Consider the following 6,173-nt stretch of genomic DNA (forward strand, 5'->3'; position numbering starts at 1 on the left):
GGATGCGCCGCCCTCGGAGGCGACGGGCTCGGTGGCGACGGGCTCGGCGGCGACGGGCTCGGCGGCGACGGGCTTGGAGGCGACGGGCTCGGAGGCGACGGGCTCGGGGGCGATGGCCGCCGGCGCATTCTTCTTCTCCATCGCCGGCAGGGGAGGGCTCGTACGGCGGTTGGGGTTTTTGGAGAAGTTGATGGGACGTGAGAGGGGTGGTTTCGTGCGTGAGCGATAATGAGACGTACTTGTGTGCGAGAGGGAGGGAGAGAGGGGCTTACGCGTCCTAAATGCGACCCGAGTCAACAATGGCACGTCTTCCACGTCCGCACCGCGACACGCGTCAACAATGGCACGTCTTCCACTTCGCACCGCAACACGCGTCCTCGAGTCTAACCCTGGAAATTTAGATATACTCATGTATACCCTCGAGTCATATACTAGCATTTTTTGTATGCTCAGTTTTCACCTTGAGTGCTAATACTGGCTAGTGCAATATACTCAGTTTTACCCTCAAGTGGCTGGTCAACAGAGAGTCAACAAATGGGATTAACTAGTTAAATGAGTTATTTAATGTGCAAAAAATTCCGAAAAGGAGTGGCACTTACTCATGGAGTCTTTACCACAAATTTCCACTTCTCAAATCATAGATAAATCGTAGATAAATCAAGTTTCACCACAAATTGTCACTTCTCAAATCACCTAGTAGCTATGAAGGTGCATGGTTTTCCATAATAAGCCCTACCCAAAACAGCTTTCCCCAAAACATACTTTGTCTGAATGAGACCATAATTTTCACACTCATGTAGATTTGTATTGCAAATAGTTTGAGGTAGGCCAAGATGGGTTTCATTGTACAAAACACGCATTTTCCATTTTTTAAATCTCATATTTGAATCCCTTAGTCCGTTTACTACTCACTTGCCCTTGGTTTCTTGATACTACTCGGTTTGCCCTCTCCCTTCACAAACTCTCACGGACGCCCAACATTGCCCTGATTGGTCTAGCCCATGTCACGCGGATCGTGCCCGACGACCGTTGATCGTATGATCTAACGGGCAGGATAACCCCTATCTCTCTCTCGGGTCGGGGCCACCACCCTCTCTCTCTCTCTGTCGTCGGTTAGCTTCACGCAAAGTTTGGTTTTCTGCATTATTTTTCACGAGCTAAATTATAAACTCTTTTTAGGCATTACTTTTCACGCAAAAAATGATAAACCATCACCGATTTGTTGTAGCCATTACTTTTCACGCACAAAAATGATACACCATCACCCATTTCGTGTACCCATTACTTTTCACGCAAAAAATGATAAACCATCACCGATTTTGTTGTAGCCATTACTTTTCACGCACAAAAATGATAAACCATCACCGATTTGTTGTAGCCATTACTTTTCACGCACAAAAATGATACACCATCACCCATTTCGTGTAGCCATTACTTTTCACGCAAAAAATGATACACCATCACCCATTTCTTGTACCCATTACTTTTCACGCAAAAAACGATAAACCATCACCGATTTCTTGTAGCCATTACTTTTCACGCACAAAAATGATACACCATCACCCATTTCGTGTACCCATTACTTTTCACGCAAAAAAATGATAAACCATCACCGATTTTGTTGTAGCCATTACTTTTCACGCACAAAAATGATAAACCATCACCGATTTGTTGTAGCCATTACTTTTCACGCACAAAAATGATACACCATCACCCATTTCGTGTAGCCATTACTTTTCACGCAAAAAATGATACACCATCACCCATTTCTTGTACCCATTACTTTTCACGCAAAAAACGATAAACCATCACCGATTTCTTGTAGCCATTACTTTCCTTTTAGGCATTACTTTTCACGGTAAAATGATAAACTATACCCCCACAACGGTCGTCTCCTCCTTAATTTATTGTGTATAAACCCCCACAACGGTCATCTCCTCCTTATTTTATTGTGTAAACCCTACAACGGTCATCTCTCCCTTATAAACACCCACACGGCCATCCCTTGTGTCAATAGGTTCTGCCTCTCTCTTCTTTTCGTTCACATACACTTTATCCATTGCCATGGCTTCCACGTCTCGGACGCGGACCGGAAGGGGAAGGGGAAGGGGAAGGGGAAGTGGATCATCATCATTGCCACCACCACCGTCAACACCGCCATTGATCATAGAGGAGTTCTTCATCGTCGTCTATGAAGACCCTTTGGTCAAGAAGGTACGTACGCGTTCCCACATATATGATGCATGTGATTAATTATGGGCATGTTCTAAAAAACCTTTAATTTCAAGGGTTCCCTAATTTCAAACGATCGGCGCTCGATCTCTTTGCAGGAACTCCCAAAAAAATTTGCGGACTATCTTGACGGCAAGGAGCCAGCTAAGGTGTATCTGCGAGCAGCTGACCGCGGTCCTCGTCTCTGGACCGTGGAGGTCCTATTTGACGGACAAGGCCGGATGTACCTCGACAAGGGCTGGGAGAAATTCGCCATCGCGCACGGTGTGGATTTCGGCTGGTTCGTACACTTCAAATATGAAGGCGATGATGTGCTCACAGTGAAGGTGTTCGACGGAACAATGTGCAGGAGGTACTACTACTCAGACGACGAAGATACTGACGATGAAACCGACGACGACGTGAAGCCATGCATCCATCCCCTTTAGATAATTAAGGGGATTATGACCAAGAATATATATGTAGCTTCATATGCATCGATTTAGAGATCTAGCTATTTATTATGCATGTAAAAAATAATATCGCATTTCCACTATTATTCGAGCACCACATCCTCCAAACGATGCCGATGCCGATGCCGATATCGGCATGGTCGAACGGCTATGCTCGCCGCCACTTGCTAGGTCAACGTCGGGATGCACAATGTTTAGCATAAGAGTCACTTTAGATTAAGCTGCGAAAATGTGGCCTGAGGCGACCCCTACGGAGCGGCTCTATATTATATTCTCTAAATAAAATAGACGACCACAGCGGTCATTGGCTGCGGAGGCCCCACGGAGCGGCAATATATAATTTTCTATAAATAAATAGACGACCCACTGGTCATTGGCTACGGCAGCCCCATAGAGCGGCCCCATTTGTCATTGGCGGCACCGCGTATACAATCGGGAAATAAAACGGCCCACGCGTCGGCGGTAGATGGATCCACCCGTCGGCACGAGACGGTCGGCGAGGAACCGACCTCACGGTAACGGTAAGGTCTCCGACTCGACGGCAACCCGCGTCTTCGAGGGGTTTCAAACTAGAGGGAGGGGAAAACTGAGGAAAAACTAACGAGCTGGGGAAAACTGAGTACAACTAACGAAGCAGGGGCACAAAAATAGAAATCCCATAAAAGTAAGAACACTTCTATTATGAGAAAAACAAATTGAATAATGTAGGCATCTTCTGAATTTTATGTTTCCCTTTTCTGTTAGGGAAAAAGTGTCTACTACTGGGCAGTGACACCTAAAAGAGTAGCAAAAATTTGCAAAGAAAAAGAGAATGTTGAATGAATATATAAGTAGGTAGAGGATGAACGATTTTCATTCAACGCAAAATATATTGAGTAAGTTTGCCAATACATAACACAAAAAAAGAATGTAATCTAGAGAACAGCTCGTAGAAGCTAGGTCGAGATGCCCCATGCAAATTTTGTACTCAACTGAATTGTGCGATCTCATGCCATCAATGTTATGTGTAGAAGGAGATGCAATGCTCGATATATTGATCGGATGCATATCGCGGTACATATATAGGCTACGTCCTCGACTATACAAGGAAGGAGGCGGGCCCAATAGTAAATACAAGGATATGTATCGCTATACAATAACTACAGAGGATACACATTCAGATATACAAGATATGTATCTCAACACCCCCCCGCAGTCGAAGCGTCGCACTGGTCGAACGCATAGGCCGGACCGGAACTCCTCAAAAGATGCTGTAGGGAGACCCTTGGTCATGATATCCGCAAATTGTTGGCAGGTGGGCACATGAAGTACTCGAATGTGTCCAAGCGCCACCTGTTCCCGAACAAAGTGGATGTCCAGCTCAATATGCTTGGTGCGGCGATGGTGAACCGGGTTGGCGGAGAGGTAGACGGCGGAGACATTGTCGCAGTAGACCACGGTGGCTTTGGCGACGGGACATGAGAGCTCAACGAGGAGTTGCCGCAGCCGGGAGACCTCGGCAACCGCGTTAGCAACAGCCCGGTACTCCGCTTCGGCGGCTGGAGCGGGATACCGTGGGCTGTCGCTTAGACGACCGGGAGATGAGCGAAGGGCCGAAGTAGACGCGGTAGCCGGACGTGGAGCGACGCGTGTCGGGGCAGCCTGCCCAATCGGCGTCCGAGTAGGCGATGATGTCCGTGGCGGTGGAGGCGTGGAGAGAGAGACCGAAGTCCATGGTACCACGAATGTAGCGGAGGATCCGCTTGACCGCAGCCCAATGAGGATCCCGCGGAGCGTGCATGTGAAGGCACACCTGCCGAACAGCATCACTGCAGCTCGGGGTGAGTCGGGGTGAAGTGCACTGCAGGGCACCGACGATGGAGCGGTAAGATGACGCGTCCGTGGCCAAGGAACCGTCTGTGGCGGAGAGCTTGGACTTCGTGTCGACGGGCATGGCCGCGGGTTTGCAATTAAGCATACCGGCGCGGTCTAGGAGCTCATGGGCGTACTTGCGCTGATGAAGGAAGAAGCCGTCGGTGCGACGTACGACCTCGATGCCGAGGAAGTAGTGCAGAGGCCCCAAGTCCTTGAGGGCAAACTCAGCGCGAAGACGGTCGGTGAGCTGGCGCAGTAGGTCCGTGGAGCTGGCCGTTAAGATGATGTCGTCGACGTAGAGCAGCAGGTACGCGGTGGTGGCGCCGTTGTTGTACACGAATAGCGATGCATCGGAGCGGGTGGAGCGGAAGCCGAGTTGGTGAAGAAACGCTGCGATGCGCTCGTACCAGGCGCGTGGGGCCTGCTTGAGCCCGTATAACGAGCGTGAGAGCAGGCACACATGGTCGGGGTGGGCGCTGTCGACGAACCCAGTGGGCTGCGGCGGAAGACCTGCTCCTCGAGATGGCCATGAAGAAAGGCGTTGGAGACGTCCATCCGATGCACGGGCCATGCGCGGGAGACCGCGAGCTGAAGAACGGTGCGGATCGTCCCGGGCTTGACAACCGGGGCGAAGGTGTCGGTGAAGTCGACGCCGGCGCGGCTGGCGAAAACCACGAACCACCCACCGCGCCTTGTGGCGGTCGAGGGTACCGTCCGGATGGAACTTGTGCTTGAAGACCCACTTCCCGGTGATGACGTTGGCGTGAGGGGGCGGGGAACAAGCGTCCATGTCCGGTTCCGCTGCAGGGCGTCGAACTCGTCATGCATGGCCGCAAACCACTGCGGGTCGCGGAGAGCAGCCCGGGCAGAGGTGGGCATAGGCGACGGCGTGGCTGGTGAAGGCGCGGAAGTCAACGCGGCGCAGACGTACTCGTCCGAGGGGTACCGCGTGCTCGGGACGCGAATCCCCGCACGGGCGCGCGTGAGGGGGCCCGTCGCCGGCGGCGGAGGAGGCGGAGGCGGGGCCGGAGGCGAGGCATCGCCCGAGCTGGGGCTCGAGGGCGATGCGGACGAGGGCGCAGATGACACGGCGGTGCCCGAGGCAGTGCTCGAGGGCGACGCGGGCGGTGTCGGGGGCGAGGCGGCGGCGCCCGAGGCGGGGCTCGAGGGCGCCACGTGTGAGCCCGAGGCAGGGCTCGAGGGCGTCACGGAAGGCGTCGCAGCTGTAGTAGAGGGAGCGCGCGGAGACGCTGCCGAGCCAGGGACCTCCACCAAGGTAGGGCCGCGACGCCGTGGACCGTCGGGCCGCGGGAGGAGAAGTCCTCACCTGTTCCTCGTGCAAAGGGAAAACAGTGCTCATCAAAGTACACGTGCCGGGACGTGATGACGCGGTGAGAGACCGGATCATAGCAACGGTAGCCTTTGGTGTTAGCCGGGTAACCGAGAAATACACACGGAATGGAGCGAGGTGCGAGTTTATGAGGGGTGGTGGCAGCGGTACTAGGGAAACAACGACAACCAAAAATGCGGAGACCGTCGTATGAAGGGGGTGAGCCAAACAGGAGGTTATGTGGTGTGTAATTCCAGCGAGGGCGACACGGGCGTAGGTTGACTAGGAGGGTGGCGGTGGAGAGG

This window comes from Lolium rigidum, unplaced genomic scaffold (genome assembly GCF_022539505.1).
Source record: "Lolium rigidum isolate FL_2022 unplaced genomic scaffold, APGP_CSIRO_Lrig_0.1 contig_29671_1, whole genome shotgun sequence".
NCBI lineage: Eukaryota > Viridiplantae > Streptophyta > Magnoliopsida > Poales > Poaceae > Lolium > Lolium rigidum.